This window comes from Vulpes vulpes, chromosome 14 (assembly GCF_048418805.1).
Source record: "Vulpes vulpes isolate BD-2025 chromosome 14, VulVul3, whole genome shotgun sequence".
NCBI lineage: Eukaryota > Metazoa > Chordata > Mammalia > Carnivora > Canidae > Vulpes > Vulpes vulpes.
Genome location: NC_132793.1, coordinates 123,155,171 through 123,168,152, shown reverse-complemented (window position 1 = coordinate 123,168,152; position 12,982 = coordinate 123,155,171). Strand labels below are relative to the sequence as shown.

Genomic DNA, 12,982 nt, shown 5'->3' with positions numbered 1-12,982 from the left:
GTTTTGGGCAAAAAAACAAGAAGAGTGAGTAATATGAATTTCTAAATATGCTTGCTAAGCTGAAAGGTGAGTTGTAAATGTTGCAATTATATTTTTAAAGGTGGAGAAACTACATTTTACTTCTTAGAAATTTTTCCATTTTAGTTATGTATATTGTGAAGCCTATATTAAGCAATTTTATAAGGGAGAAATTCAAGACCAAGATTACATATTAAAACAAAAGAAATTGGGCAACCTGAGTGGCTCAGAGGTTTAGTGTCACCTTCAGCTCAGGGCCTGATTCTGGAGACTTTGGATCAAGTACCACATTGGGCTCCCTGCATGGAGCCTGCTTCTCCCTCTGCCTATGTCTCTGCCTTTCTCTCTCTCTCTCTTTCTCTCTCTCTCTCCCTCTCTCTCTCGTGAATAAATAAATAAAATCATAAAAAAAAGAATATGGATGATGTGTGGGACACTGGAAAAATTATGAAATAGCTGAGAACTGTGTGTGAAACCCTCTCATCATCCCCTCCAGCTTCTGGAGCCTTCACCCCTCCACTCCGGGACCTGTCCATGCTGTTTTCCAGCTCCCCAGTTCAATCTCATGCACAGTGTCTGGTGATCCCACCTGTCTAGCCTACTCTAAATCACATTTTGGTTCGCAAGAAAAGACTCAAGATTACAAGATTCTCAAATGTGCCCAAAGGATGCTAAGATATTGATGGCTAGAAAATGGTATCAAGTTTCTCATTGGCATTCTTCTATTCAATAAAATAAATCATCATATTCTATAAAATAATGTATAATTTGTAAAAATATCCATTTTCCTCCATGGAACTCCATATTAACTACTTGTATCTTGGGGATCCCTGGGTGGTGCAGGGGTTTGGCACCTGCCTTTGGCCCAGGGCGTGACCCTGGAGACCTGGGATCGAATCCCACATTGGGCTCCTGGTGCGTGGAGCCTGCTTCTGTCTCTACCTGTGTCTCTGCCTCTCTCTCTCTCTCTCTTTCTGTGACTATCATAAATAAAAAAAAAAATTAACTACTTGTATCTTGAATGGAAAAAATGTGGTCCCTAAGAATGTTTATATTTTTTAATTGGCTTTCATTCAAATAGAGATTCAGATGAAGATGCAGAAGCAGGTATAAGTACAGGTATAGGTATAAGCATAGGCATAGGCCTGGGTATAGATACAGGCAAGGACATAGACACAGGTATAGATAGGCTATAGGCATAGGCATAAGTATGTGTATAGGTCTAGGCATAACCGTGGGCATGGGTATAGGCATGAGTATAGACATAGATATAGACACTGGCATGGGTGAGGGCATGGGCATAGTCATAGGCATGGGTATAAGCATGGTATAGGCACAGGCAAGGGCATAGGCATGGGCATGAATATAGGCATAGGCAAGGGCATGGACTTGGGTTTAGGCATGAGTATAGGCATAGACATGGGCATGGGCATGGGCATATGTATAGGCATAAGCACAGGCATGAATATGGGCATGGGCATGGATCTGGGTAAAGGCATGAGTATAGGCGTAGACATAGACATGGGTAAAGGCATGGGCATAGGCATGGGGATGGGCATAGGCATGGGGATGGGCATAGGCATAAGCATAGGCATAAGCATGGGTATAGGCATAAGCATGGGCAAAGGCATAGGGATGGACATAGGCATGAGTATAGGCATGGACACAGGCACAGGTATATGCAAAGACCTGGGCATGGGCATGGGCATAGACATGGGCATACACATATGTCACTAGTACCCTACACCATTTTATACATGGACTTCTCTCTATTCCCTTCTCAGTTAAAACTCTCCTTTTCCTAGGCATCTGTCCTTTCCTTTTCCTAGCTATCATCTAGTAGTATCAGAAAGTGCTGTCATAGAAGTTCATCTTAAAAGCAGCTTTAGGAAGAAATGTATATTTTGGTCAAAGGAATTTGAAACAGCATGACAAAATAAAATCAGTGACTCAGATTGATAGGTAATAACGACCAGGTATTTGGGTAATGAGGTCATTACTTTTCTGTTTAAAACAAACTTCACAACACAAGTGTGAGCATTGGGGTATTACATAAGTCCTCAACCAGGGGCCAAAATTATATTATTATTAACTGTCTACTCATTAAGAGTAAGGCCAGCCCCCTAGATTTTAAAAGATTGAAAAAGATAGGACATTAATATCCACACCTTAGGGAGAAAACATTATTCTTGCATATCAAATACATCAAGTCACCCACTAGATTAAAAAGAGAATGCATTTGCAAAAAACCGTGGTTGGAATTGAGATTTTCATTTTGTACCTCTTTGTGAAATTGCAGATGGATTAACATTCATGGTCACTGAGTTCCGTTTCCATAGATATAGTTTCAGTTGTACCAACCAGGGACAGATTGTGTATTTTATTACTTTGTTTAAAATACCACTCAAACATTTTAAAAATATCCCAGCACTACAGAACATCACATAAGAACATAATGACAATATTTCATCTACTTTAAACCATTTTAAGGTCCCTGTGGCATTAAAAAAAGTGTATACCTAGATTGTGATGCTGAAAGTCTATTACTTGAGCTCAGCATGCTAGCCTGGCCTCCAGGGAACTCCTTAAAAAGCCAAATTTAAATGAATTTGTAATCCTATTAGCATCCAGGGAAGAGTTAACCAGGTAACCAGACATTTCATTTACTACTAGTTCTAAAGAGCCTTAGAAAAAATAGGGAGAATAAATTTTTTTGTCTAAACTCCTAAAAAAAAAGATACTATTTTATTTGGTTTTACAATGGAGGATTATAGCTGGGAAGAAATTCAGCCATTAGATAAATATGTAAATTATGTTCTTTTTCCCTCCTGAATAGTAAATCTCTAGAGACTATGTTTTTACATTATTGTGTTTTTCACAACACGCAGTTTTGAATCTATTATTTACTAAATATATTCTTGCAAATGTAATGGCATATCTAAGTGTTGATCTTTTATTTGGAATCTAGCACTGAGTACTATGTAAGCAATGACAGAGATGAGCCTTTAACCCGTATTGAATATGCATGTTATTTGGAGGATGTTTTGCGGCATCCCCAGTGGTATTAAAAAACATATGTATGTAGATTATAGCCCTTAAAGTTCATTACATGAAGATAAATTCACTTGATTTGGCTAGTAATTCAATCCAGTGCACTTTAGTGTGTCAGGGAACAAAACAGTAAAAACCCTCTACTCTCGCTCTTTCTGGTGATGGAGTCTGAAGAAGATTGTACAGAAACAGCACCTTGCAAAGGGGAAGGAAAAGAAGAAAGAACAAATCATCAATCTCAGACCTCAGGTGGCTGAAGGAGAAAAAGTATTTGGTGTCCACCACACCTTTGTATCTTTCGATGACACTTTGTCTATGGCACTGATCTTTCTGGCAAGGAAGCCATCTGCCCATGTGACTGGTAGGATGAAGGTGAAGGCTGGTTAAGGTGAATCTTCTCCATATGCTGCCTTGTTGGCCATCCAGGATATGGACCATAGCTGGGCATCATTGCCCTCCACATCAAACTCCAGGCCACACGATGAAAGGGAACCACGACCCTGGGCTTGAGTCTCAGTCAGCCCTCAGAGCCCTTTCCTCCTCAGGGATGATGATCCAGGAAGATTGAGTATGTCACCCCCCTGCCCTCCAATAACACCTGCAGGAAGTAGGGGGGTCACTGTGGTCACTCTCTGTGAACAGGACTCCTCAAATTACTGTTTTCTATTAATAAATTGACTTCTTCTTGTAGGCTTAAAAAAAGCCCAAACTTCCCCTCTCTTATATCTCGGCAGGAGGATACAACCAGTAATAGATATAGTAAAATATTGTGTATTATGGAAGAAAACTATAAATGCTATGGAACAAAATGAAAAGCAGAGCAAAATAAGACAATTTGAAATTTTGAATGGCTTGGGTGTGTTCTGTTGTCAAGTTGCAATATTAAAAGGAGTGGTCAAGGTAAGACTCATCAAGATGAAATTTGAGCAAAGATTTGAGGGGTTGGAAAAGTTGGCCAAGCAGCTGAATAAGAGAAGAGCATTCCAGGCAGAGGCAACATCCAGAGCAAAGGTCCCAAGGTAAGAGCGTACCTTTGGTGTTCTGGGAAAACAAGTGGATAAATGTGGCTCTTTGAAGTAGTCCCAGCAGGGAAGAGCTGTAGGAATTCAGGTTGAAAAGGTAATGGGGGAGCAGACTAGATAGCATAGAGCCTGACAGATGATTGCATGAGCTTTAGCTTTTACGGAGTATAATGAAGAGTCGTTGCAGAATTCCAAGCAGAGAAAAAATTTACTCAGATGTGAGTTTCAAATGGATCACTCCACTGCTGTATGGAGGACACTGTAGGGAGATGAGGATAAATGCAGAGTGACCAATGAGGGCACCATTGCAGTAATGCAATGACAGCTGATGGTGGCTCAGATCAGGGTGAAAATTGGTGGAGAGGGGCTGAAAAGTGGACAAATTCTGGATATAGTTTGAAGTCAGAACAAAGGGACTTCTCAGTGGATTTAAGAAAGATACATGCCAGAGAGGAGGACCAACAATGACCCCAAAAGGTTTGGCCTGGGAACTTACGAGGATGGAATTTCCCACAGTTAAATGAGGAAAACTACATAAAGGGGTTTAGAGGAGGAAGATCAGGAGTGGCTTTGGACATTAAGCCTATCTAGGATGGACACAAATGAACTGTTGGATATATGAGCCTGGAGTTCATGTGAAAAGTCTAGACTGGAGGTTATCAGCATGCAGATGGTACTGCAAGCCACGAGTCTGGATGAGACCAAGAGCTAGTATGTGGACCAACAGCCAAGCCTGGCCTACCATGAGGAGGTCAGGATAAAGAGCGTCAACTAAGGTGCCCAAGAAGAGCAACCAGAGAGCTAGGAACGAATCTGTGGATGGTAGGTGTTCTTAGAATCCAAGTGAGGAAAGTGCATCAAGGAATAATTATCACCTTGGTTATCACCTATGATGGGGGGCACTTGGGTGGCTCAGTGGTTGAGCATTTGTCTTCGGCTCAGGCTGTGATCCCAGGGTCTGGGATCGAGTCCCAATCCGGCTCTCTGCTTCTCCCTCTGCCTATGTCTCTGTCTCTCTGTGTCTCTCATGAATAAATAAATAAACTCTTTATAAACAAAAACAAAAACCCTATGATGGGTCAAGTGAAATGAGCTTGGAAAACCAGCCATTGGAGCACCTGGGTGGCTCAGTGGTTGAGCATCTGCCTTTGGCTCAGGTCGTGATCCCGAGGTTGTGGGATCAAGTCCCACATCAGGCTCCCCGCAGGGAGCCTGCTTCTCCCTCTGACTGTGTCTCTGCCCCTCTGTGTCTCTCATGAATAAATAAATAAAATCTTAGAAAAAAAAGAGAAGAAAACCAGCCATTACATTTAGTGATATGGAGCTCATTGGTAAATTACAATGTTCATTCTGACAATGTTCATTGTTTTGTGTACGTTGCTATTTTGCTTTCCAAGTGGAAGTTACCTTCACCCAAGATTTCGTCCCTGATGTCAGCAGTTTCTTTCTTTCTTTTTTCTTTTTTTTTTCTCTTTGTAATTATGATTTTCTCTGGAGTATGGGAGGATATTGGCTTTCTCTTAAATCTCTTAGTTCTGTATATTTCTGTTTTATGTGCTTTCTGTATGTGCTTTTTAATGTCCCTAATTGTTTAGATTTTTTTCTACATTACAATATAGAGCTGTGTTTGAAATTCACCTATTACTTCTTTCATTTCTTAGTCTATCTTGATTTTTTTTGGCTATTTTTCCAGATTACTTCATATTCATGCTTTATTTCAGCTGCTAAATTTTAAAGATTATCTAGCATTAATCAGTGTTGATATTAATTAAGTATCCTAGGCGTGAATTATAACTATTATTAACTACAAAAATCTCCCCAGTCGTCTTCTTGTTAGTTTGACAACGCAGCTATAATCTTCCTTAGGCATTCATTTAGTCTTCCTGACAAAACAGTGTAATTGATACCAGAATTTTTTTTAAAAGATTTTATTTATTTATTCATGAAAGACACAAAGAGAGAGGCAGAGTCACAGGCAGAGGGAGAAGCAGGCTCCATGCAGGGAGCCTGACGTTGGACTCGATCCCGGGTCCCCAGGATCATGCCCTGGGACGAAGGTGGTGCTAAACCGCTGAGCCACTCGGGCTGCCTTGCTACCAGAATTTTATTTCTAATTTCTCCTCATTAAAATATCTTCTTTATATGCATTTCCTGCTCCTTTCATTTGGGCTTAATATTATTATATTCTTTTTTTGTTTCTTTTTTATTTCTGAGAATTATTGTGTTTTTATTTACCAACTCTGACTTTTACTGTGACTGACCTTGTAGTTTCTTATTTAATCAGATTCGTGTCATCCTGTTGTTGTAGATGGCTTTATATATATTAGAATTGCATTCCAATTTACTCAGTGTTCTCAAACTAATAAAAGTCACGTCTCACTGTGAAAATAGAATGATACAAAAATGAGTCTTCATTAGAGAACGCAAAAGGTGGCAGGACAGAGGTTATATGTGAATTGAGAGTCAGGAATATTTAAAAGAAGAGTTATAAGGGGTAATTTACCAGACAATAAAACAGGAAAAGCCAATGCAAAGCTCTTCTAAGTATGCGAATTAAAGGTCCTATATATGTAAGTTATATTCTTACAGAGTTCTCAAATCCTTCCTATTTGAATAGGTAAATACGTGAGCAACACACGCATGTACACTTGAATGTCATGAAGCAATAATGAAGCACAGCAGCATAAATTAATATATGGTCCTCTTGCTCTCACCATTCCATATTGACCATGTCTATGTACACAAACATTTTGACTTTCAATAGACCATTTATTTCAACAGGTTGAATTATCAAGTTACTCAAGGTAGTCAAATTGATCTGAAAAAGTTTTTGAATGTCATTGAACACTTTGCTGAACACATTGTCTTCAAATGGTTATTATCCAAATAAATATCAACCTATGTGGTATACTCCATGGTAATACGTTCTGTATTATAAAATGTTAATAAAAGGGAAATATGCCTTAGAAATTATTAATCCAGAGATCCTTCTAAGGATTTAAAGCATTTTAAAAAGTCCTTCTCTTTTTAGAGACACAAAACAATATTAAATTTTATCTGAATAATTACAAGAAATTCAAAAGTATTCTAGCTATAGTAGAAATTCAGAAGAGAGAGAATCCAGCCACTTTGTATATGGTGATTTTCTGTTATCATCACATAGAATTTTCTGGAGGCCCCAAATGATGCTAGATCCCACAAAATGAGAAATTAGATGTGAATTTTTTTCAAGTATTTTCATAAGATGTTCAAATTTCATCAGAGTTTTTAGAATTTTCTCTGAAGCAGCAGAGTAACAAAGTGCAGTGAGCATTATTAAGTTGAGTCCTGAGATGTACATTCTGTTCCAACTTGGCTCAACTGGTGATTTTTCCAACTGTTGCTTTGCTCCTCTATTATCCATTTACCCATTTCCTGGTAGCTACTCCCTGATCTCCCTGTGGGAAGATACTGAATCTTATACTGAATCTTACAATACTGAATCTCCAGACCAAATCTTATAAGTAACATTCTTTACATTGCTAATGAATGAATATCCAAACTTACTTTTCTCCTGATGCTGTCAGGTGCCATCAGATACTTGCTGAAAAGCTGAAAGCTTGGAAAAAGAGATGTTCTATGTCTTTTGGCCTGGGTTACTATTGTGGAAGGTCATCAAAAAGATGTGACTGCCAGTTGACTTGTGAGCTGGACCCTGGTGATCAGAGGCTCCTCATGTCTTCCCCTGTCCTTAGAATATTTACCTTCTTGCTCCCAGAGGCTGTTCCAGGATCATAGCCTTGAGATAATGATGCTGTGTTGGAAATGCCTGCATGGTTATATATGGCTGAACCCAGGTAAGGTCTCAATATAGACTTTTAAGATTGGTGGGCAGATGCGCGACCAAGTCTAGCTTCTGCCCAAGACAAGTTTCAAATGTATGTTCCTTTGTTTATTAAAACTGCCACTTACCAACCTGGAGTGGCCCACCCCTTTTCTAGTCTCTCCCTGCCCTCCTCCTATGGGAGTAGTTTGAGATTACACCTGAGAAGCTCTCAAGAGGATGTCCAATCAACAGCTACTAAGATTTACTGCACTGGAATTTGTGTCTCCAGTCTGGAAATCAATAAAGAGTTACCTTTATTTTCTTTGCACATTGTTACTTGTGCCTAATTTCCCTCCAGAGGTTTTGTCAGAAAGTGTGGCTTGGTCAGATACAGGATTTGGGTATTTCTGGATCCCCAGTTATAACACCATCTTCATGCCAAAACAAAATTTTCATCTTGTTTTCTAAAAGTTGGAGGTAAGACTGACTTCCAACTTTTGAGTATCGATATATACAGTTTGACTAAATAAACATTTATCCAGGGATTGATTTCTCACCCAAATAGGTGAGAAATATTTTTGAGAATTCAGTTCTGAAATGAGAATATAATATTTGTGTTACATTCCCTCTGAAGAGATCGCAGAAATACATAAAGCACTAACATGATACCGGAAAACGTTGGAATGTGTTTGTAGAAAATAGCTTTGACATTGAATCTTGGTCTTTAAAGCCAGAAAATTCATATTTAGAAAATCATGGATAGATACAAGGACAGGCAGATGGAAAACTCTAGCAAGTGTTTTATGGAAAGCAGAAAGCATGTTTGAGAAATGGGAATCATTTCCAAAAAATTAAAAACCAAATGTCCATTACTTCCGTTTCAGCTTCAGTCTCTGGGTAATTAACAAGTCTTTACATTTTCCCAAGGTTTCTTTACTTTGTGCTGTTTCACCCTCTGCTTACAGTCCCAAACAGAATGGTGAATTGTTTAAATCAATGATATGAGTAGTATTCTTGTGAAAATAAAAGTCTTTGTTATAGGTGGCTAACTCAGATTTAAAAAAAAAAAAAGTTCTTTCTTTGGGGGTAGAACTTATTAACTACATAATAAAAATGAAATTCTGTCAATAGTAGAGAGGAGAAATATATCTGGATTTTAGAGAAACTCATTAAAAAAACTTATACTGGTTTTCACTTCCTACAATATGGCAAATATTACGGTTTACCATTTTAAAAATAAAAATAAGCTTTAGTTAAAAACCAGCCTTATATACAGCCTTAAAGAAGCAATTAACTCTCTGAATTTCAGGGGGGATGAGGCATGAGGCATGAGAATTTTTGTTTCCCTATGATATGAATTGAATGGCTTCCATTTCAAAATCATTTTTTTGGTCTAGGAATTATACGGATGTTTTTCTGACTCTAAAAATATATTATCTCAGCAAAGGCCTTGGAAGAAATCCTCTAGTCTCAGTATATACTGAAAATCTGAGTGTGATTTAAGCCCACTGTGAAATGATCGTTACCAGGTTATAACTATATGAAAAGTCGGTTACTCAGTTACGAGGAGAAAGTTTTAAGGCTGATATGTTTCAAGCTATAAAAACTCTCCTAAAAATATTGTGAATAAATCTAAGATCCATCAGGTTTCCTTGCATTTTCTTTAAAAACATTTTAGGCATGGATATCAGATGCTTCTCTGGATTAGGTCAGGCCGTCTGAAAACTGCTTTGCTCTATACCACATTATTATTATTAACGTGATACTGCCCTTTGGTATAATGATGCTGGCCTAAATTAAGGAATTGTGTAAGGAAATGGCATGTGAAATTTATTTCATTTCCTCTGGTTATATTGTTGAATATATTTTCGACTTCATTAAACAGTCTTGTATTTTTGACATCTGTCAAAACTCGCTAATCAAATGATACCAAGTAAACACCTATAATCACACAGATGTGCAAAGTACTTTTGTAAAAGTACAAATTACACAGTTGCTTTATTTAGCCTGCCCTAGCAGAGAAAAGGCAGCCAGGGGACTGTTAGGAGCATCTTAGCAGAGGGAAGACTGGAGGGGCTTCTTATAGAATTTGGCCATGGGCTGGGCAATTCTGAGGACAGATTAGGAGAGTGGGTTGGATGCTATGAGGAAGCAGAGGCAATTCAGTGATTGGATATCTCAATGATTTCCTTTTTTTCACCCCTGAAGCAGGACAATGATAATTGTGGGAACAAAGAATGTCTTGTCATTGTAAGGAAGCAGAGATAACGCAAGAATGGAGTGTAATTCATTTTATGGTTGTAGTACAGTCTTGTCTATGTTTGGTTAGAAACTTTCCGCAGGCTTTGTCTGCAAGGATGCTTGGTTTGGGTTAGGACCATCACTAGTTGCAAGCATGGCAGATTCTTACTTCCACAGGGAAAAAAATGTTTAGTTTTTCCTATTAGGGATACTTGTGCTTCTCCTTGTCCCCGGTTTGTTTTTCACCTTACAAGTACTAAAATTTGTATAAAGGACTATGGCTTGATTCTCTCAATGGTTGCTAGGATGTTCAGAGATTGATTTCCAACCCGTACTCTGTCAAGTTCATGAGATGGAATAGTTTTAGGACCTGCATTTTACACCAATGTAAAATCTTATTTTTTCTATTCCTTTCTTTTTACCCAATTTCCTGGCCCTCTTCTATTTTTTTTAATTTTTACACATTGACCATCATATCAAATTATTTTTTAGGTAGATCCAGGGAATAAATAAAAAATAACCATCAAGCTTGGATTATACTTAGTTTATTTACTTGGTCGTGGCAGGAAGAAGACAGGAGGCTCCTATGGATGTTGAGGGAGTCAGTAAAGAATGCTCTAAAACATAAGCCAGTATCCAGAACTGCACCTAAGTGTAGTCTAGACTCCATTGTTAACTGGCCTCAAGACCTTCAGTATCACTGAACTCTGTAGAGCATTATTTTCCTCAACTTTAATGTAGAGATTATAATGCTGATATAAGATAAAATGAGAAAAGTCATCAGAAAGACTTCTGGTAATTTTACACAACATTATATGAATATTTTGTTAATAACTGAATGCCAAATGCGTTGTGCACAAAGGCATATTGTTAACAAATTTATACTTACTTATTTTAAATATTTTCATTATTAACAACTTTAAAACCAATTTAAAATAATATATGAAGGTAGAAACAGAACAGGTTTCTGAATTTTCTAAAAATATCAATATCCAGGAGTTCATAAGAAAATGTAAAGCAATTAAGCTTTATGATGGACTTAAAATAGTAAAAAAAAAAAAAAAAAGGAATAAGAAAATGTAATTTTTCTTGAGTTGACTATAAAAATCTTTCATATTTCCTTCATTTTAGAAAGCAAGAACCACAATTATGCAATTACATAAATTGCTCATATATACTAATTTAATGAACCCTAATTCATATTGTAAATCAATTATATGTTGATTTACTTATTCTCTTTGAAAAGACTTTATTCATTTCTTAACCTTTGGACATATGGAATATAGTTTTCTTCATAAAAAGGACTACTGCTAGATTGTGTGTATGATTCTAATAAGAAAGCAAGCAAGCAGGAAACTATCACAGAACACTATGCCCAACAGATAGCATAAAAGTATCTGTAAGTAATGAAATATGCTTTTAGCATATACATCTAGATTATACAGTAAGTACTGTCTCCTAGAAAGAGTACTAGGGATAGACCATGCTCCTGTACTGCTGTCATTGATGAAAATTTATATGTAGTTCATTTTTGGTATTTGCCTTCAGCGAGAGTTTAAAAGCAAAATATGACCATCATTTTCACATCAAACTCTTATTTCCATATCAGCCACACATAGTGTTCTTTCCCATGGTCACTTATTTAATTAAAATGGCTCTGAATAAAAAAAAAAAATGGCTCTGAATCAATGTTCTTCAGTCGTTTACAAATACCAAATCCCTAGGGGATCCCTGGGTGGCTCAGTGGTTTAGTGCCTGCCTTTGGCCCAGGGCGGATCCTGGAATCCCGGATTCCACACATCAGGCTCCTGGCATGGAGCCTGCTTCTCCCTCCTCCTGTGTCTCTGCCTCTCTCTCTCTCTCTCTCTCTATGTCTATCATAAATAAATAAATAAATCTTTAAAAAAAACAAACTCTGAAATACCAAATCCCCTTTTATACTATTAAGCTTTTGCACCATTGAGGACATGCAGAACTAGACTCTGGAATATATTTCATCCCATGGCAGTCTTCCTAGGGATGGCTATCCCACATGAGGCACTACCCACCAGGAAGCACGTGTGCTCCTCTGGTGGGTAAACAGCCACCTTGCCTAAGAGTCACTGTACAGCCACACCCCAGCAGACTCTAAGCCAAGAGTGGATGATGGTCTAGTGAGACCAAAAAAAAAAAAAAAGACCCAGAGACAGCAATCAAGATACAGGTTTATTGGGGGGAACTACCTACAGGGAGTCCAGGAGCAGCCAACTGGACAAAGCATCTGCTCCTGGGATCTATATGCAGCAAACTTTTATAGTATAGCAACTCAGCCTAGCAACTATCTGTAGCCCTTCCCTCCTTGCCCTGCCAGGGGTCCAAGGAGATCAAGGCCTGCCAAGTGGACATTCTTCATTACAAGGGAAATACTCTAGGTTGGCCACTCCCAAGCCCCTGACCTTGAATGCTAAACACTTTCTTCTACACAGTCTGCTTGATGGGAACATAGAGGAAGGACAGGATCTCTGCACTCCCAAGGTTGTAATCACAGGGACATTCAGAGTATGTTGGTACAAAGCAGCCTTCAGCATGTACCATACAGTCACCCTTTAAATATACCATGCAGAGTGTATACACAAAACTAATGTAAAATTTTGGCTAAGACAACAGGCATTTTATATTTCTGACTCAAGAATTCAATCTACTTTATGTTATGGAAAATATTAAAATGTTAAACTTGCAGGAGCCTGGTATTACAATAGACTAATCTTCAACAGAAGCAAAGTGAATTGAGATGGTAGGATTTAGTGTCCATTCGCAATCTCTGTTAAGCCAAGAGACTGCTGGCCTACCTAGAGGATTTCATTTT

General features: G+C 38.2%; 1 pseudogene; it reads left to right on the top strand.

Moving 5' to 3' along the window:
• Nucleotides 1–3,680, top strand: part of LOC112922485 (small ribosomal subunit protein uS11-like) — a 148,645-nt pseudogene extending 144,965 nt beyond the window's left edge.
• Nucleotides 3,681–12,982: the final 9,302 nt, after the last annotated feature.